This window comes from Artemia franciscana, unplaced genomic scaffold, assembly GCF_032884065.1.
Source record: "Artemia franciscana unplaced genomic scaffold, ASM3288406v1 PGA_scaffold_33, whole genome shotgun sequence".
Taxonomy (NCBI): domain Eukaryota; kingdom Metazoa; phylum Arthropoda; class Branchiopoda; order Anostraca; family Artemiidae; genus Artemia; species Artemia franciscana.
In genome coordinates, this window is record NW_027062668.1 from 785,840 (window position 1) to 807,379 (window position 21,540).

General features: G+C 36.4%; 1 protein-coding gene across 3 annotated transcripts in view; it reads left to right on the forward strand.

Annotated features, from left to right (window-relative positions):
• The first annotated feature begins 6,533 nt into the window (after positions 1 to 6,533).
• The window catches only part of LOC136041702 (zinc finger protein 664-like), a 39,623-nt gene continuing 24,616 nt past the window's right edge, over positions 6,534 to 21,540 (forward strand). Inside the window, exon 1 of one of the 3 annotated variants that reach the window (XM_065726431.1) lies at positions 6,534 to 7,718. The gene's annotated coding sequence lies outside the window, so the exon portion shown is untranslated. The other 2 variants (XM_065726434.1, XM_065726435.1) reach the window with 2 other exon arrangements.

Sequence of the window (21,540 nt, forward strand, 5' to 3'; positions counted from 1 at the left end):
TTCGATGACAGTTTTTTGACTTGAGCAGCTCTCTTAACCGTTGAATTAAAGGACATAAGTGGGGAGGAAGGCAGAGACTCGTTAACTCGGAAGCTCAAGTGCCCTTTTTAAGAGTCAACATTAATTGGAGGCCCCTAGTTTGTTGTTTATCATCAATGACCTTTTATCCCCCGCGTCCTTTTATCCTCAAATGTATCCGATTAAAATTTCGAGACAGCCATTTTTGTTAAAACAGTTCAAAGTTCATAAAACAAAAACTCCGATGTCGACACAACTCCACAGTGCCCGGGGGCAGGCGTTGCAAAATATGCCCTTGCGGTAAATATGGTTCTTATTGAAGGGACGCTCCTATAAATGTCAGAGTGGCTCATTTGATTGAAAGTTCTATTTCACTTTAAGAGTCTGAAGAGATCAGATGAAAAGTAGCCCAACCCCCACGCCCTTTTTTTCCTAAACCCGTCCGATAAAAATTATGAAGTGCCTCTGAGAAAATAAAATAAACAATAAAGCATTTTAGTTTTATGGTCTTACTATAGACAATGGTTTAATATAGGCAGCGCGTTGCCTCTGATTTGCACCAAAAGCCAATCAACAATTAATTTCTTACGATACATTCGATGCCGTTCTCTATGTGAATCGACGCCGATTTGGTAAATTGGCGTGGTGTAAGTTGAAACTAAAAAAATCTTTATAAACTACTCAGATGGCGTTCGTAAAGTCGTCTGCAAAGTGTGTTTCCGTGAAGTTTTCACCGCTCACATGAGCCTTGCACTTCATGTGCGTTTGAAGAAATAAGGAGCTTGGTTTGTGAGTATAGTTTAATGAGGCATAAGGGCTTGTTACATATTCTGATTTCAGGATGAAGCATATCAAGAGCCCCTGGTTTTTCCTGTTTTGTTGTGAAGTTGACAGTGGTGCAAAAATCCTGGCAAGAATTCAGTCCCATAGCATCCTAGATATTTAGTGCAAAATATTGAAACTAGATTCCAAACCACTGATGTCTACTACACTTGAAATCAGCATATCTTCAGTTTCCTAATCCCACATTTCGGAAAAAGGGTCTTGAAGAAATAAGGAGTTTTGGGTGTGAGTATAGTTTAATGAGGCATAAGGGCTTGTTACAAATTCTGTTTTCAGGATCAAACATATCAAGATTCCCTGTCTAATCATATTTTCTTGTGAAGTTGACAGTAGTGCCAAGAATCCTGGCAAGAATTCAGTCCCATAGCATCCTAGATATTTAGTGCAAAATATTGAAACTAGATTCCAAACCACTGATGTCTACTACACTTGAAATCAGCATATCTTCAGTTTCCTAATCCCACATTTCCAAATCTGTTTAAAAGGTTTTCTCTGGAACTCTTTCCCTATATGTCAGCTTTATGAACTTTACGAAGAAAGTTAACTAAAGTTTAACTTCAATGGACGGCTCAGACGACGTTTGTAAAGTTTGTAAAATCATTCGCAGAGTGTATTTCCGTAAAGTTTTTACTGCTCGTTTGAGTCTTGTACTTTACGTGCGTCTTGAGCAGCAAACTATTCAAATTTCTGAAGCATTTCATATTTCGGAGAAAAGGTCTTGAAGAAATAAGGAGTTTTGGGTGTGAGTATAGTTTAATGAGGCACAAGGGCTTGTTACAAATCTATTTTCAGGATCAAACATATCAAGATTCCCTGTCTAATTATATTTTCTTGTGAAGTTGACAGTAGTGCCAAAAATCCCGGCAAGATTTCAGTCCCATAGCACCCTAGATATTCAATGCAAAATATTTAAACTAAATTGCAAACCACTGATGTCTACTACACTTGAAATCACCATATCTTCAGTTTCCTATTTCCACATTTCCAAATCTTTTCATAAGTTTGCTCTGGAACTCTTTCCCTATTGGTCAGCATTATGAACTTTACGAAAGAAGTTAACTAAGTTGCGTTTGATTCACTTTTCAAGTTGACTGAAACCAGCATTCTAACGTTTTATTTGCAATTCCGAGTTAAAGTTCGATTAAGTTCGATTTGTAAAAGTTGACTGAAAGTTAATGAAAAGTTGACTTTTAACAACTTATACATTTTGTACGTTCATCTCAAGTTAACTCGGAAAGAACCCAGAAGTTTCAATTATAGCTAATCATGGAGTATGTCTTCAGATGGATCTAAGATGAAGGCACCACTTTTGTGTACCAGTGTGGTGAGTTATTGAGCTTGATTTTATGTTGTTGGGTAGGTTGCACTTAAATAGACTTAAAAACTATGTTATTAGCCTAGTTAAAACTGGCTTTTTTCTTGTGTAGGTGGGTGGGTTTTTTCTTTTACTGGGTGGGTGGGATAGGTAGATAATAAAATGGTTAAGAAAAATCTTATAAAGTTATTGCAATATTAGTTAATGTTACTACTAAGCTACTTGAGCAATTATTTCAGAGCTGGTTATCCTAATACAACTGGCCAGAAGTTTAATTGTTAGATTGCTGATTATGATTTTCATATGTCTTCTTTTAGTCATTCCATTCAAGATGCTTTGGATATTTTTTTTATTGTGATAGATTGTCTTAATGCTCTGAAAAGGGAAAATATTTCAATTGCATAGGATAGGAAAATTTCAGTAGGCTAATCAATTTAAAGTCCTAAATTAGCAAGGGAAATGTTTACTTCACTAAAAAATAACTTGTATACAGTGATTTTTAAAAATTCACTGCAATTGGAGCTCTTTGAACTCCAATTATACAGCCCTGTTTTTGGCCCCCTTTAGCCTGTATCCAGTTCCTGATTGCCCATTTAGCCTAAATTTCATTTTTTCTGTTACTCGTTTCTTGTCAATATTACTAAGGGTTCATAGTTAAGCTCTTGAGAAGTCATTGTTAAACAATATGTGCTTATGTAGCCTATATATAGCTTGTTGCTACTTATTCTTCTCTGGGTATACAATGCTTATGTGGTAAAAGCCAAGAGAAGGACCTGTAGGCCTATAGAAGAAAACCTGTTAAAAAAAGGTGACTCTTTATTATTTACATAATAATTACAGCTAATATGTTCTATATGCAACCCTGCTCTACTTTAGCCCCAACCCTCCTAATATGGAAATCTAAAGTTGAAATTACATATTTCCTATTGATTCTGCAAATCCATCCCTGAACCCTAGTACCTGAGAATTGAAGCAACTGTGGCAAAAGAAAAACAAGTAGGCTAAAAGATGGCAGAATACATTGAAAATATATAATTTGGGCTATATATTTGCAAATTAGGCAGGTTGGGAGTAACTTTTTTTGTTTACATGTTGACTTACAAATAAAGTGAATATACCACTTGATGCCTTTTTGTATGTTTTTTACAAGTATAATAACTGCTTATATTGCTAATTCAAACTTAAGCACTTTTTGACCTAAGCTAACAAATTTTCAAGAGCTCAAAAAGCACCTAAATTTGAACTTGCAATTGAAGCACTTGATATGTTTGTAAAGAACACAAAACAAGGCATCAAGGGGTATGTTCAATTTATAAGTCAAATATATGAACAACAAAAAAATTACCAATTATTAGCTTAGAGTTGCATAATTTTCTCCTGTGTATGTAGGCTAAATGGGAAGCCAATTACACCTAATCCTGTCTCTACTGTTAAAGAAAGTTCCTATTGAAAAGGAAAGAGCCTAAAAGTGAGATTGAATTTGTCATAGCTTAGAGGTTTGCCCCTTCAGTCTGTTTAAAGAAAACAGATTCATGACTGAAGCTTTGTTAATTTCAATCTTAAGGGTGACCTACATTTGTGACTTCATTAAATGGTTGTAAAGGGATACTTTTATTTATTTGTCTTTTTTTCTACATGATTGTTTTTTTGAATCTTTAAATTGATATACATTTCTTACAAATTCATTAGTCACACCACAGTTCCATTTGCAAGTTTTGACCTACTTTGTAACCCCTGGTCCCAAAAATTGCATATAAATTTATTGAAGCTAGGAAACATAGAACTCCTGTCTGTTATTCCTAAATCAATGACTCCTGTCTGTTAACAGTAAATTCCAAAGGCAATGGCAATTAAAACAAAACAGTGAAGATTAACTTTAAAGTACTTGATAATACATAAATATAACAATCACAAAGAAAAACCATTTGCAAAATTTTACTTTTGTGCTCAGTTGCCAACCTGAGCAATTGCCTCAAATTTTTAAACCTTGCAAAACATTCACAAGCCATTTCTTATGACCTACACTATTGTCTATACATCAACAACTCATTGAAAAGGAAGGCCCACCTTACTGGCATTCTTTCCTTTGTACTTATATTTAATGGGATTAAAAGAAAGCATCTATGGCTAAGTCAAAAGCTCAGTAAAGAACCAGGTGGTTCTTTAGCCAGGAAGCTAGGGACCAGTTATCCTATGCTTTTGCAAGCCCTTCCTGCTTACTGACCCTAGATTTCTCTAGGTAACCTTTCAAGGTTGGGCCAGTTCTGGCTCAACCGACATAGTCACATCACTGACCTTTGTCCCAAACCAAATAAACTGGTAATGCCAGGAATTAAACCTATGCCCTTTGGACAAAGTATTCTCAACCTAGAGTGCCAGCCACTTAAGCAGGAACACAAACGTAACCAGAAAAAAAATTATTTGAAAAAAGAAAATATTGGAAAAAAAAACAACTCAAGTCATAGTTCCTACCATTTTTCAATGCTGTCCCATAAACAATCTCTATTTTATTTAGACAAATTAATTTTGAGACATGTATCAACAAAACTCCCATCAGGGATTGCATTTACTTAAAATACAAATAGCAATATGAATGCTCAGTTTTGTGATATTCTAGTCTTGAAATAATAAAAATTATATGTTCTATTTGTTTTCTACCAGCTGACTTGAGCAAAATCATCTGTGACAAAAATATACCCATGGTTGGCTTAGAATCCCTTTAATATGCTTTAAACAGAAGGAATTTTAAAAACAATTATACTGATCAGCAAGAAGAATATTAAAATAACTCTGTAAACTTGGCACTTTTTAAGACAATTTTTTAGCTGTGCAAATGAAAAACTTTAATAGTGTCCTAATGTATTCTAAAAAAAAAAAATATTAAGATGTGTCAGTTGTATTTTGATAGAAACTGCCTCAAAAACTTTTAGTTAAAATATATGAAATGAAGGGCCAGGCATTCCTTTACATTTTATGCAACATGTAAAAAGAAAAACAATTCAAATTTTTTTTTTCACAAAAGAAGATTGATTTGAAAAAAATGTATTTTTAACATAAAGCAACTGACATGAATGAAATGAAATAAAACAGAAATTCATGGAGAATAGATAATATCAGCCATATATTTAACCTACAATCAGGTGGCATAAAATATTATTTCTAAATTTAGAAAAACCCAGTGTTATTGCTTAAAGTTCTGTTAAATCAACAGGAATTGTCTTTTCAGAACCAAGGCCAGAGAGAAAGAAACTGATAACTCAAAATTGATGTAGCCAAAAAATTTCAGGACCCTCTAGAGGAGAAAGAAGTGGAGGTAGGTACTTTAAGTACTTTCCTGGGACATACTTTGCTTAATTTACAGCAAACAGTATTACTGGCTTTTGTATAAAGTGAATATACCACTTGATGCGTTTTTTTTATGTTCTTTACAAATATAATAATTGCTTCTACTGAAAATTCAGATTTAAGCACTTTTTGACCTCTTAAAATGACCTAAATATGGGGTATAAAAAAGGCTTAAAACATTTGTCTCAGGCTTTAAAACACTGGACTCAAACTTACCATTTCATTATGAATCCATTTTTTTAATGTTACATTATCCACAAGCAGTGATTTTCCACAATTAAATTGGATAAATAAATTTTATCAATGTTATGGTGCTTTCTTCTTCCTTGACAGCAAATTTTAAATAAAAGCATACGTTTTTGGTCAAAATATGAAAGCTGGCTATTACAAATGCCAGTTATACAGTTTGCTGTAAATTTAACTATGTTAAATGCAGTAATGGTTAGTTTACATATTTAATATATGCTATGCTTTATCCCCACCCCCCTGATGTGCAAATACATAGCCCAAATTTGTTTCTAAGCTATTACAGATTTGTGATTTCAAATATCTTATTATTTTGTAAACAATGACCAAAAACGCATGCTTTAATTGAAATTTTCCCAACAAGGAAGAAGAAAACGCCATAACATTCAGTACTTGTGGATAATATATCATTAAAAAAAAAAGGATTTATAATGAAACAGTAAGTTTGAGTCCAATGTTATAAAGTTTGAGACCAATGTTTTAAGCCTTTTTATACTCCATATTTAGGTCCTTTTTAAGAGGTCAAAAAGCGCTTAAAATATGAATTTCTGGTAGAAGCAATTATTATATTTATAAAGAGCATAAAAAAACACATCAAGTGGTATATTCACTTTATACAAAAACCAGTAATACTGTTTGCTATAAATTTACCCATACTCTAGCCTCTAGACACATCCCTGAAAGCTTCATTTTCCTAACCTAACCTCTTTCAAAGATAGCCAAAAGTAGCTAAAGTAAAATTTTACCCCTACTTTATGTTAAAAATCCAGTTTAGACAGCAATCTCAATGAATATGTACTATATAATATAGGCATTGACCTAATCATTCAAATTTTTTTCAACTAAAAATTATAGGTTGGTTTAGAAACTAGGCTTGTTTGATTTGGTAATATTTGAATAACTAACCAATGTGAAAGCTGCCCTCCTAAAGACCAACATTTTTAACAACATAAAAATTTTCTTCTGGTTCCTTATTAAGCTTAACCTATGCAAGATGGGCCTAGAACACCAAAAACCCTTTAAATCCTAAGGAATATGCATAAAATTACTTACAGGTCACTGAAAAGCTAAGATTATTTCCACTATTAACAGTTTCCCTGTCTTGTCTTTAGACTAAACGATTTCACATATCTAAATTTTTTGCTACTGAAGCGTTCGATTCGCAATTCTGTGTTGACTTTCTAGGTCGACTTCTTACTAAATAAAACGGCAGCAGAGAAAAAAGTCAACTTTTAAGTTAACTTTTACGAGTCGAATCAAACGCAACTCTAAAGTTTATAAAGTTAAAGTTTTATATGCATTATAGAAACTAAATTTGTTTCTGATAATTGGATTCAGCAAACTCAACTAGCTAATTTCCTAGGCACAAAGAAGTCCCTACACTAAAATTTTTCCCCATGGCTCGTAAAGGAATATGTCCAAACTCTAAAACAATGCCCAGGCAGAAAAAAGTGAAGCACCCAACAAAACTTACCTTTTTAGAGTTACTGAAGATTACAACTAACCTACCCAAAGGTGATTTAAAACTATTTCTTCTTAAAAAAGCGTATGCATTAGACAAAACATTAAAGCTTTAGCTTATTACTTATAAGGATTTTGCTCAGATCTTGAAATAATTTCAAGATAAAAATCCTTTCGTCCTTTAAGGAAACGGCTTAAGTATTTGGCCATTATGACCAAATCCTTAAAGGATTTTTCCAAAATCCTATGCGTGTAAACTTGGCATAAGTTTAATGCTTGCTCACGTAAAGGTTTGCGTAAGGTTAACGAAGGCTTTTTACGAACGCCTTCTGTTAACCTGCCTTTAAAACTCAAAGAGAAGAAAACGCAGCTGAATTGTTTTGAATTTCTTCTGTTTATCCCCACTTCAATTATGGCAAATTAATGGTTTCAGATTATCTAACTTTCAATAATTAGATTTATAACTAAATTGTAGGTTTGAAAACAATGGGTAAGTTTATAGTTTAGCTACTCTTTGCTAGTTTGTGAAGGGGAATAGGAAAATGAAACATTCAGAGATGGGTCTACATTGAAGGCTAGAGTAGCCTATGCCCTGGGAAAATGTTTTGAAATACCCACCTTTACTCCTCCTATTGGCAGTGGCTTCTGATGACCTTACAAAATCTTTGTGCTATGATAGTGGAACTTTGCAAAATAGATCTTCTGCCTAAATGACCCACAAGAAAACTATTTTCAGCCTCATAATTGCTCAATTCCAGTTTACAAGTTTGCAAAGGTCTCTGTAGTTTACAGGCCACATTTCCTAAATCTAGAAAACCCCATGATAACCTGTGGCTTAAAATTCTATTTAAATAGCAGTATAGCATTTTCAGACTTAAAGCCTGAGAAAAAGAAACTGAAAATAACCTCTCTTTAAGATAATGAACAGTAGTTAGACTATAATTTTACCAGACAGTGTTTTAGGCTAACCCAAAATTATTGAAAACATGTTTGTCAGAGGCCATGGTATTGTGTTGCCTATAGTAAAGGTCATATGGCTCCAATGTTTTATATTTCTATGGCACTTGGTATTTACTAATTGCCATATAGCAATTGCAATTTCTGTTGTCTGTTGGTCCTAGTTTTGCTAGTCTGGGCACTTCCAGATAAGCTAGGATGATGAAATTTGGCAGGCATATCAGGGACCAGACCAGATAAGAAATAGTTGTTTCCCCAATTTAACATCTGGGGGGGGGGGGAGTGGGTGGACAGTTAATTCAAAAAGATTAGAAAAAATGACGTATTTTTAACTTGTGAATGGTTCATTGAATCTTAATGAAATTTGACATTTAGAAGGATATTGTGTCTCAGAGGTCTTATTTTAAATCCTGACCAGATCTGGTGACATTATGGGGATTTAGAGCCTAAAATTTTGGAAAACACTTCAAGTAGAGGTATTGAGATGAAACTTGGTGGAAAAAATAAGCAAAAGTCCTAGATACATGATTGCAGAAGGGATTTGCTCTCTTTGGGGAGTTGGGTAGAGGGTTAATTCTGAAAAATTGGAAAAAATGAGGTATTTTTAACTTACAAAGGAATGATCAGATCTTAATGAAATTTGATATTTAAAAGGATCTTGTAAATCAAATCATTTATTTTAGAATCCCAGCCAGATCCAGTGTCTTTGGGGAAGGAGGACTGGACATTTTAGAAAATGCTTAGAGTGGAGAGATTGGGATGAAACTTGGTGGGAAGAATAAGCACAAGCCCTAGATAAATGGTTGAAATAACCAGATCTGATCTCTTTGGGGAGCTTAGGTGGCCACCTAATTTGGTAAGTTGGAAAAATGAGGTATTTTTAACTTATAAACAGGAGATTGGATCTTAATGAAATTTAATATTTAGAAGTACCTTGCATCTCAGAGCTCTTATTTTAAATCCTGATCAGATCTGGTGACATTGGAGGGAGTTGGAGAAGGAAACCAGAAATTTTGGAAAATGCTTAGAGTGGAGAGATAATAACAATACTTGTTGGGAAGAATAAGCACAAGTTCTATATACATGATTGAAATAACTAGACTGGATTGGCTCTCTTTGGGGGAGGGGGTAATTCAGAAAAAAATAGATAAAAATGATGTATCTTTAACTTACAAACAAGTGATCAAATCTAATGAAACTTGACATTTAGCAGGACCTTGTGTCTCAGAGCTCTGATTTCAATTCTGAATAGATTTGGTAACATTTGGGGAGTTAGAGGGGGAAACTAGAAATCTTAGAAAATGTTTAGAGTCTAGAGATCAGAATGAAACTTAGTGGGAAGAAAAAGCACATGCCCTAGATACATTATTGACATAACAGACCCAATATGCTCTCTTTGGGGGGATTTACTAGTTTGGGCACTTGCAGATGAGGTAGGACAATAAAAGTTGACATGCATATCAGGGACCAGACTAGATTAAATTAGAAATAGTCTCTTCCCAAATTTGACCATCTGGGGGGGGGGGAGCAAACAAACAATATAGTTGAGAAGAATTTTATTTGCCAATAAAACAAATGATTGTTTGTCTTAAGTTTGGCTTTTGGTCTAGGGGTATGATTCTTGCTTAGGGTGCAAGAGGTCTCAGGTTCAAATTCCAGACTACCCAGTTTTTACATGAAGAAGATCCAAAACTAGATACATAATAAATATAGTGATCACTGAAATTTGGCAGGCACATAAGAGACCCAGCAGGATTAAATTAGAAATATTCACTTCCCCAATTTGACCATCTAGGGTGGGGGGGGAGAGTGGAAGGATGGCTAATTTGGAAAAATTATGTATTTTTAACTTATGAATGGGTGATCAGATCTTAATGAAATTTGATATTTAGAAGGACCTTGTGTCTCAGAGCTCTTATTTTAAATCTTGATTGGATCCAGTGACATTGGGTGGAGTTGGAGTGGGAAATCTGGGAAAATGCTTAGAGTGGAGAGATTGTAATGAAATGTAGTGGGAAGAAGCTCTTAGCCCTTCTCACCTCATCACAAGTGCCATATAGGCTCTTGGCTCTTGTTTTTTCCTAGAGGTACTTCATATTCAAGGGGCTTTTGTATAAACTTCAGAGGGGGCTCATTTATTTTTCAGAGGGGGCAGTCAGTAAGTAGTAACTTTCTAAACAGTGGAAGCAAATAAATTACTAAGTTTGAATATGTTAAATTTATATGGAAATAGTTTGATTCTTTAACCAAGGTTGTGCTCGATTTGGAATCTGTGATCCCAGGAACAGTAAGGAAGCATAGTTTTCAATTCTTCTCATATAATTTGTGTTGAAGAATAGATTTATTTAACTGGAGTTGCCTTATAATATTGTTACTAATTTATGCTCTTTGCTTGGAAGCAAAACAGCGTCATCTATAATAATTCTTAATAGCGGATTCTAGAGTGCGTTCATATTATTAAATTTTACTAATAAGCGAGCAGAAGAGGGGAGTTTCTTGTCGCAAGGGCCGTTGTACCTGCCGGGAGTGTGACTCCCTTAAACTGCGGGGATCAGGTAGCAAGAAACTACGCTTCCCTCGCTTATTAGCTTAAATAGCTTTGTATTACGTCGTAGTTTATTGAACTGGCTCCTCCCCTCGGACTTTGATTTTGCATTACGGATTGTGACGTGGCTGTTGCGATGGGGAGTAATGAGAAATTGGTTTGGAATGCGTTACTGAATTATGCTTTCCGTGCGATAAAAGCTGGTAATCGCTCGGAGGATATAGCGAAAAAAGCAGTCGAGTTTTTCTCAGAGTAAGCAATTGCAATGGCGAAGGAGTTATTGTGGCCCCTAGCAGGAATTACCACACGTGTTACTGCGCGATCGAAGAACACCGATGATATCCTGGACATATTAAAAGTATTTCGGGTTTGTGAAGATAAAAATATCTCGTTGCCGCGGTTTGTGATTTTCGAACCTGATGAAGTTCCGATAATCCCGGGAGAAGTGACGGCTACCCTAACCCGGAAAGTAAACGAATTGTGTGCTAAGTTCGATAGTTACGTGGATTCTAATCCCTCTCCTTCTGTCTCTGCTATGCCTGCGGCAGAAACCAACACGATCATGTCGAAACTGTCATATGCGGTTGTTTTGAAGAATCCCCCGAAAGATCTTTCGAACCCTAGCGCTCGGAAATCCTATTTGGACAGAGTATGTGGTGATACTAGTTCGAACATTGTGGAGCTGAAACCTAGGAAATCTGAATGGAGAGTAGTCTTGAACAACAAGAATGCTGCCGAGTCCCTGGCTGAGGCAGTGGGTAAAAGTGACTCAACTATAAGTGTTAAAGTAAAAACTCCCGCTTTCTTCGGAATAATCCGCCACGTTCCCACTGAAACTTCAGATGATGAACTGCGCTCAGTTGTACCGAACTGTGTTAAGGCCGTACAAATTGGTAGTACTCGGTCATTCAAATTACAGTTTGAAAGCAAAGCTCATCTCTTTAACGCAATGAACTCTCCGCCCATTTTTGGTTACGAGCGACTACCCATTACAGAATTTAAATTCTTACCGATGCAGTGCTACAACTGTCAGTCCTACGGACATGCAGCAAAATCTTGTGTAGATCCCCCGAAATGTTCAAAGTGCGGTGGAGATCATTCCAGCTCTCGGGACAATCCATGCCAAAATGCCCCCAAATGCGCTCTGTGTGGTTCTTCTCGACACCCGTGCTACAGCTTCCAATGTCCAGTAGCTCAGAAGCTAATTTCTAAACAATGATCGGTGATTCTATACGGGTTGTTTCATGGAACTTAAATGGTGGAGTGGTTGATAAAATGCCACTGTTAGAAGGATTGTTATGTTATAACGATGTACTCTGTGTGCAGGAACACTTCCTCTCGAATCAAGCCGTTAGTCTGCTTGAGCTAAACGATGGCGTCAAAGTATTTGCTACTCCTGCAAAGTCATCGGGCAGGGGAAGGCCGTCCGGTGGAATCGCCATTCTTGTTAGCAGCAGGTTAAATCCCATTCTGTATAAATCTTCAGACTTTTTTGTTGCTGTTAAGGTGCACAAAACTGTTATCCACTCTGTGTACATGCCAACAGACTACAGAGACAGTAAATCAGAAAAAAAATTTAGTGAAGCCTGCAGTAAGCTATCGAGTTCGGTGGGCAGCTGTTCTAGCCAGGGCCTTGAATGTATAGTCGCTGGTGACGTGAACTGTGACTTGACTGATGAGTCTAACGCTCGAGCACAGATCCTCCTATCTTCCTGTGACGGTCTTCGTCTTGCTAACAATGATCTGTGTTTTACTTATATCCATAACTCAGGCTCGACTTCATCTCTCGACTTCATGTTAAGTTCCATCCAATCTCCAGCTTGCGGCAATTCGCACGTAGATCTGAGCGTAAGCGCGTCTGATCACTTTCCAATTATAAACACTTTTCGAGTAATTCCTGCCTCTCCTAACCCCCCAACTAATGAAAAGAAGTGGAAAATCAAAACTAATTGGAGTAAAATTGACCTGGCTACTTATCATTACGTATTGGATGAGATTCTCACAAAGATTAAAGTGCCGTTCCAATTACTACAGCAGAGTGTATGTATTCAAGATGAAGAGAAACAGCTGCTACTAAACATCTACTGTAGTGAAATATCTCACGCACTGTTATCTGCCGAGGCCGCTGCGGTCCCCATTCGTAAAGTCCGAGTGGGAACGGAAATTCCAAAGTGGTCCGAAAACCCTGCTCTAAGTGAAGCATGTGGTCGTGCAAAATTTTGGCTTAGGCTCTGGAACGAGTGTGGTCGTCCGAAATCAGGTGTTGTAAATGAAGTTCGGCTGTTCAGCAAACGCAGATTTGCTAAGATTTTGTCTAAGCATAAATGTGAAGTGATCGATCAACATAGTCAATTGATAAGTAATGATCCAAATGCTGTGTGGAGATTTCTTAAACGTAATGGTGATCAGAATAGTGTCGAACCTGTGATCTCTGAGCAAGATTGGGTGTCCCACTTTACTTCTGAGTTCTCTCCACCCGAACAAGATCTTGAAGATAAATATGAAGTCGAACTTGATAAGTTCATGGAATTGCCTAGTTCTGGTGTTGGCTACATAGTAACTGTTCCTAATCTGATTCGTGCAATTTCAAAATTAAAAAAGAAACAATCGAAAGGTGTCGACAAGTTGTGTGGGTTGCATCTTGTACATGGTACTGCTGGTCTCCTGAGTCATTTAGAGCTTCTATTCCAAATTATCTTTAATTCTGGTCTCGTTCCCGATGTTTTTGGTACTGGAGTAATTACACCTATTTTGAAAAAAGGGAAAAATCCGTCTGAATGCGTATCTTACCGCCCTATAACTGTTTCGCCGGTTTTATGTAAGCTTATGGAATTGCTAGTTATAGATCATATTGCTTTTCAATGTTCTACCCCCGATAATCAGTTCGGATTTAAAAAAGGTGTTGGTCGCGAGCACGTCCATTATATTCTTGCTAATATATTAATAGAAGCTGATGAACTGAATGAATCCCTTATTCTAGCGAGTCACGATGTTAGACGTGCTTTTGATTCTGGGATACATCCCCAGTTATTAGTGTCTGCTCATAAACGTGGTGTGGACCGATCGGTTATTTTGCCTTTTCGGGATATGTATAAGAAGCTTCGAGTCCAAGTTAAAGTCCCGTCTCCTAACGGGCCGATTGTATTACCAAATGCTATTCCGGTTAGAAAGGGCATTAGGCAGGGTGCAATTTCGTCACCCCGGTTGTATAATAATAGTGTTCTCGAGGCCCAAAAGTTAGTGCAAATGAGCTGCATTTTCCGAGGTTTGGATGTAACATTACTTAATTACGCAGATGATATTTTTAATTTAAGTAGATGTTTGTCTCGTATTGAAGAAAATTTTCAGATTCTAGATGATGCTTATAGAGAGATAGGCCTATCTTTTAATGCAAGTAAAAGCGAGATTGTTGCTTTCAATAGGAGAAATGCAGATTGTATAGATCTTGCTGTCAAATTTGGTGCTCAAGAGGTTCCACTGTCTGACTCCATAATGTACTTAGGAATGCCTATAGGTCATAACATGGCATCTACACGTGCTCGCCAAATAAGTAATTTCGCAGAAAAGGCACGTAAGGCTTACGGGGCGCTATCTTCAACTAAAGCGAAATATAATCGACAAATTCGAGCCAGGCTATATAATGCACTGGTGATCCCACACTTTCTGGCTTTATCACCGTTTTGGCATATATTTAGTGTTAGCGATAAAAGAAACCTTCGATCACTTTTTTACAAATATGCAAAATTTCTTTTAAATACCCCACCGTGGGTTAAAAATTCCAAGATGTCTGCAAGGTTCGGTATCACAGATCCGATTGCTGCTGTGACGAAACGTCGTTCTGAATTTTTGGGGTCGCTTGGGCCTAGTAGTCTGGCAATTGCAATTCGTCCTTAGTGAGTTTTTGTAATAATGTTTTTATTTATTGGCGGTGTATCGTAACGTTTGTTTTTGTTTTTGCAGTTAAGTGTTTTTTTTGTTTTTTTTTTCTTCTTCTTTATACTCCATTCGTGCCATTTGTGGTTTTGTATCGAGTGGGTGAATAAAATTATCTATCTATCTATCTATCTAATATCATTTGTTACTGTAGTTTATTTCATTTATTTCTGGGTTAATTAACTACTGTGTGTGATCTGGTGTCAACAAGAGCTAGGTATTTCTAAACACATGGTTAATTGATTGGAATAATTACCTCCATGAAATATGCATGTTTTCTGTATAACAGAAAAACTTCAAAAATTGGTCATATAGTGAAAATAGATGAATACTTGTTTACAAAAAAAAAAAAAAAAAAATGCATGAAGAATCATACCACAAAATTGGGTGTTTTGTGGTGTGTGCTCGGAAGCTGGTGAAATATTTTTAATTTAGGTCCCAGACCAAGAAGCAGCAACTTTACTCCAACAATTTAAGCTTCACATAAACCCAGGATCCATAATAATTTCACATTGTTGAAGGGCTAAAAAACAACTGAGCTGGCACAAACAGGTTTTAATCATTCAAAAGTGAACCACAAAAATATATTTTTGTCAACCCAAAAACCAGCACTTTTATGCAAAAAGTAGAGAGAGTGTAGGGTTCTGCAAAGTGGAGGAAGAAACAGTGCCATGGTACATCCTGCCATCATTTACATTCATGCTCAGTAGAGTACATATGTCAGGCAACAGTAAAAGCTGAAGGTCAAGTTCATATTAATGTGATTCTTGAGGACATTTCTGTGTTTGGGAGCATATTTCCAAGTTGTACTTTTCACAATTTTGCTAATAAAGTATTCTATTTTTGTCCTTTTTTTTCACTTTCCATAGTCAAAAGAGATTGGAGGGTAACTAGCCCCCCAACCCATGCAAAGAAAATTTTGGCAATAGCTGAGTGTTGAAAGTTTTTCAAAAATCAGATATCAAAAACTAAGGGAACAACACAACCCCCCAGAGCCTAAGACAAGTGCTTTAAGCTATGCCCCAGTCATATAAGGTTTTTATGTAAGGGGAGGCTGTAGCCTATAAACTTCAGAGGTGGGTCATCTGATTTGAAATTGAAAGTTCTAGTTTTTTTATGAATCAAAAGAGATTGGAGGGTATGAATCTCCCCACCCTCCTACCCACACCCTACATATTGTCAGTTTGTTTGAAACAGTCTAATAATTAGATAACAAAAACTTTGCAGTCAACATACCCCCCCCCCCCTTCAGAGTCTAGTGTTAATTCACTAATAAGTACAGAATATAAATACAATACTCTTATTCCCCCTTGAAAAGACTCCTTGGCCAAGGATACAAGGGGGATAAAAAAAAGAATAAATACAATTTAAGCAAAAATCAAAAAAAGAAAACAATGGCCAAATAACATATAAGATTAAAAAGGAAATGTAACTCAGGCTTGGGAGTCAAAGTGCAGAAAAGACAACCATGCACCATGAAATAGACACTCAGGGGACATCAACTCCTCAGAGGAAAATGAAAAAAATAATAGATAAATAAAAAAAAAAAATGCTATTCTATTTGATTCTTAACTAAATGGTCCTTAAGAATCTTTTTTAAAATCGCAAACAAGTGGCATCTCTGTATTGAAGAAGGTAGTGAATTCTGGACCTGTTGACAAACAACAAGGGGATTGAAATCTGATTGAATAGTAGGGGTAGGAGGAATGGAGGTATTATCTGAAGAAAGAAGGCTGTATGGAGCTGAATCAGAAATAAACACAGGACTTTTTGAAGAGATTTTGGAAGATTGCCATGAAACTGATGAAAGACAAAAAAAGCACAAGAAATTATGTAAATAGACTGTAGACTTAAGAATGGTGTTGGCAAGGAATGGTTGGTGTCTATAACCAGACACTATACTTTATTATGCATTGCAGAAAGTGACTGCAGTGTGGACAAAGAAGTAGACATCCATACAATGGGGCAATAAGAAACTTATGGCTGGACAAGGGAGAAACAAAGAAGGTTCAGAATTGATCCAGGAAATGTGTGTCCAAGATATGATACCCAAACTTCATGAGACCTTAACCCTAATCATAGCTATATGGTTTCTAAATGAAAGGTTCTCATCAAGCAGGATACCAAGAAACAGGGCCACCTGATTCTCTGGTCCATACAATGAGCCCTGTGACACCTGAAGGTTGTGTAAGCTGAGAGAAAGCTATACCAATTCAAGAAAATATAAGAAAACACAACTTACCAATATTCAAGGCCAAGTAATTTGCATCAAACCATGAAAAAACTATCTCAGATGTTGCCACAAGGTTAGACTTGATGTCTCATTCTTTATTTTCAAGGGTCCCAAGAGTGGTGTCATCAGCAAAAGCAACAAGAAAATCTTCATTAGAAGTAGTATTGGAACACGAACGAACTTCAGGATGCACTTGCAGCATGCCAGAAGCCTGGTGTACAGGGCCAAGATCAGATTGCTGATGGACACCATAATATGCTTCAGAAGGGCTCCAGAAAAGCAGATCAATTGAAACAAGCCTACCAGAGAAATATGATTCATACCAAGAAAAAGCCTTTGATTATGTCATAGTTTCCAAAGAAGAATCCAATGGGTCAAGGAATCAGAAGCTTATTAACATCCAAAAAGAAAGCTGCCAGGATATCACCAGAATCTATTGCCGAATGAATTAAATTCAAGAGAGCTGTACAAGCATGCTTCGTAGAGTGATGTGCTTGGTATAACAAATGGTGACAGAATAGCTGGCAGAATGGCACAGATAACCCTTGTAGGAATTCTGTCTGGCCCTGAGGATGATGATCCTTAAGAGTGTTCACAATACAAGCTACGTAAAACTTAGAAACAGAGTTCAAGACCATTGAAATTAAACATGGGGGTTTAAGATAGGCTCTATTGTAACTTATGCCCTGGGGATATATTAAGTTTTTGTGTAAGAAGTGGGTCAGTAAACCTCAGGGGGATTCAAATGATTGGAAATTGAGAATTCTAATTCACTTTTAAGACTCGAAAGTCTTACCCGTAACTACCATCCCCTCTCTCCCCACCAACCCTCTTTTACCCAAATTTGTCTAATCAATTTTTTTATACAGCCATTTTAGTAAAACAGACCAAAGATCCTATAACAAAGACTCAAGATCTAACACAGCCAACTAGAACTTGGGGGTAAGTGTTGTAAATTATGTTGCAGGGGCATATATAGGTGTGTATGGAAGGGATGGTAGTATAAACTTTGGAGGAGGCATATTGAATTGGAAATTACAAGTTATAGCACCCTTTTTAGGAGTCAGAGGTGATTGGAGGACCAATGGCCCCCTTGCCTTTTTTTTTTCCAAATGCATCCAATAGAATTTTGAACTTTGGTTGAAGCATTAGATAAAAAAAAGAAAAAACTGGATACAACCCACCTGGGGGTGGCATTGTAAGTTATACCCTGGGGGCATATATGATTTTTATGGAATGGCTGCTTGTACAAGCTTTGGAAGGGGTTCATTTCATTGGAAATAAAAGTTTTAGCTCACCTTTTAAGAGTCAAAAGAGATCTGAAGTCAATAAGCCCCTGTCCCATGCCCTTTTCCCCAAACCCATCCATACAAATTTTGAGATAGCCATTTTGTTGAAAATAGTGGAAACACCAGAAAAAACTCCAGGGTCAACACAAAACCCCAGTGGCAAGTGTTTCAACTTGTATCCTGGAGGCGTGTAATGTTTTATATAAACAGTGGCTGTATAAAGCTTAAGAGGTAGCTCATTTGATTGAAAAATGAAAGTTCTGGGTACATTTTTAAGAGTCAAGAGTGATCGGAGGGCATTTACCCCCCCCCCTCCCACACATACACACACCTAAACCTTTTTCTTAAATGCATCTGATGGATTTGCGATAGTCATTTTTTTTTAAATAGTCCAACAATCAAATGACAAAAACTTTAGGTCAACATATCCCCCAGAGTGCAGGGAACTAAGGTTTGTAACTTGTGTCCTAGGGGTATATAAAGTTTTCTGGAAGAGGTGGTTGAGTAAATCTCAGAGGGGACTCAAATGATTAGAAATTGAAAGATCTTGCTCTCTTTTTAAGACTTAAAGGTGATCCAATGGCAACTTGCCCCCTCACTAAGCTTTTTTCCCCAAATGCATCCAATCAAAATTTTCATATAATTATTTTGTTCTAAATTGACCCAAAATCATATAACACAAACACCAGGGAAAGCAAAACCCCCAGAGCCTCTGGAAATGTGTTGTAAGTTATGCCTCTGGGGCATGTAAGGTTTTTATGGAAGGGAAGGTAGCATAAACTTCAGAAGGGACTCATCCAGTTATAAATCAGAATTTTTAGTGCCCCTTTTCCCAGTCAAAAGTGATTGGAGGGTAACTGGCCCTCCTGCCGGCCCCCTTTAAGGCACTCTTTAGCCCAAATATAACCCATCAAAATTTTAAGATATCTATTTTGTTCAAAATAGTTTAAAGAGAAAATAACAAAACTCTGAGTTTGACACAAGCCCCCAGAGCCAAGCCCCCAGTGTTGTTAGTTATACTGTGTAGGCAAATACGGTTTTTATATAAGTGATGGGTGTATAAACTTCAGAGGTGGCTCATTTGATTGGATATTGAAAGTTCTAGGTACCTTTTTAAGAGTCAGAAGTGGACAGAGGGCATCAATCCCCCCTTCTTTTACACACACACCTTCATTTTTTTAAAGTCTGAAAATTCAGATAAGAAAAACTTCAGGGTTAATAGAGCCCCTTCCCCAGAGCCAGGGAAGGGTTATAAATTATACCTGGAGTCATATGGGGTTTTTATGTAAGAGATAAACTTAGGAGTGTTTACACAGTCCCCCCCCCAGAATCTGGGAGTAAGTGTTGTAAATTATACCCCTGGAGTATATAAGGTTTTTATGGAAGGAACGATTGTATAACTTCATTGGGGGCTCATTCTATTAGAGATCAAAAGTTCTAGTTCCTTTTTTATGAGTCAAAAGGGATAAGATAGCAATTGGCCCTCCTGCCTTCTTTACCCCAAGACCATCAAATTGAATTTTTTATATAGCAATTTTGTTGAACTAAGTCAAGAGATTGAATAATAAAACCTCCAGGGCCAACACAATTCCCAGAGTCCTGAGCAAGTGTTATATGTGATATTCAGAGGAATATAAGCTTTTTATGTGAGGGTTTTGAAAATAGTTCAAAGATGAGAGAAACCAATAAATTAAACCAAAAACTTAAGCAATCTGACCCTTGGTCATCCCTGCATGGCCCAGGCCTCCCCCAAAAAATGGTTAGCAATACTTTATTCTAAAATTATGGTTATCACCCTTGGCCCTCCATGGCCTGAACCCCTCCCCCCAAAAAATAACAGTATTTTATTCCAAAACTTATGAGAGCTAATCCTCTGATCCTCCATGGCCCAATACTCTTTCCCTCCAAGAAAAAACATATGATATATCATGGTAACTGACACCTGGCCCTCCCTCCATTGCCTGACCCCTGCCCCTAGAAAAACAAACATATTAACAATATTTTATTCTAAAAATCATCAGAGCTGACCATAAGAGCAATATTCTATTCAAAAAATCATGGGAAATCATGATCATCAGAGCAATGCTCTGTTCCAAAAATCATGGGAATTCAGTTTAATTTATTAGCTTTTCCCAAGTCTGTTCAATACTCCTATATTTTTCACTACAAACAAGAGTATGGCTACTATCTGTTTCCCTAATGGCAATTAAATAAAAAACAAAACAAGTTTTTTTAATGGAAAGTAAGGAGTGACATTAAAACTTAAAACGAACAGAAATTACTTCGTATATGAAAGGAGTTTGACTCTTTCTCTTAACTGTACTTTTTAAAACAGTAAAGAACTTTAGCGTAAAGAGCGGGGCGTTGATGAGGAAGCATCCCCTTTCATATACAAAGTAATTTCTTTTTGTTTTAAGTTTTAATGTTGCTCCTTACTTTCCATTGAAAAACTTTTTTTTTTAATTTAATTTCTGAACGTTTTTGAATCAATGCATGTTTTTGATTTTGGCTCTCTACAGATGAATAATTAAAACGAAATATGTATATTTTTTTTTTGGCTAGATGGCTTTCTCATAGTTTTGATCAAATGATTTTGAGAAAAAAAGGAGCAGGGGAGGAGGCCTAGTTGCCCTCCGATTTTTTGGTTACTTAAAAAGGCAACTAGAACTTTTAATTTTTTTACAAATGTTTTTATTAGTAAAAGATATATGTAACTTACAAATTAGCTTAGGTAACGAACTTCTGTATTATCATGTTTTTATTACGTATATGAAGGGGTTCACCCCCTTGTCAGTACCTCGCTCTTTAAACTAAAGCTTAAATTTTGTCCAAATTTCTTAAGAATGACCCCTGAATTGCAAGAGCCATAGAATAAATAATTGAAATTACTAAAAATACTTTAACGTAAAGAGCAAGGTATTAGGAGGACATGAGCCCATCATATGCGTAATAATTTCTGTTCTTTTTAAGTTTTAATGCTTCTCCTTACTTTCATTTGAAAAAACTTTTTCATATTTATTTTTTCATTGTATTTTTTTTAAATAATGCTAGAAAATCCTGCATTCCCTTCATGAAAATTTTCTTCCCCCATGCAATTCCCCCAAGGAAAGTTCCCCAACATATCCCCCTTTTCTAACCCCCCCCCCCTTAACCTAAGGGGGGGGGGGTTGTGTACTTCCAAAACGTCTGTACACTTCCAAATAACCATTACTAAATGTAAGCACTAGTCAAAGTTTGTAACTTGTGGCCCCTCCTATGGGGTCTGTGGGGGAGTAAATCATCCTCAAAGACAGAGTTCTAAGGTTTTTTGACTACACTGAGTAAAATGGCTATCTCAGAATTTTGATCTGTTGAC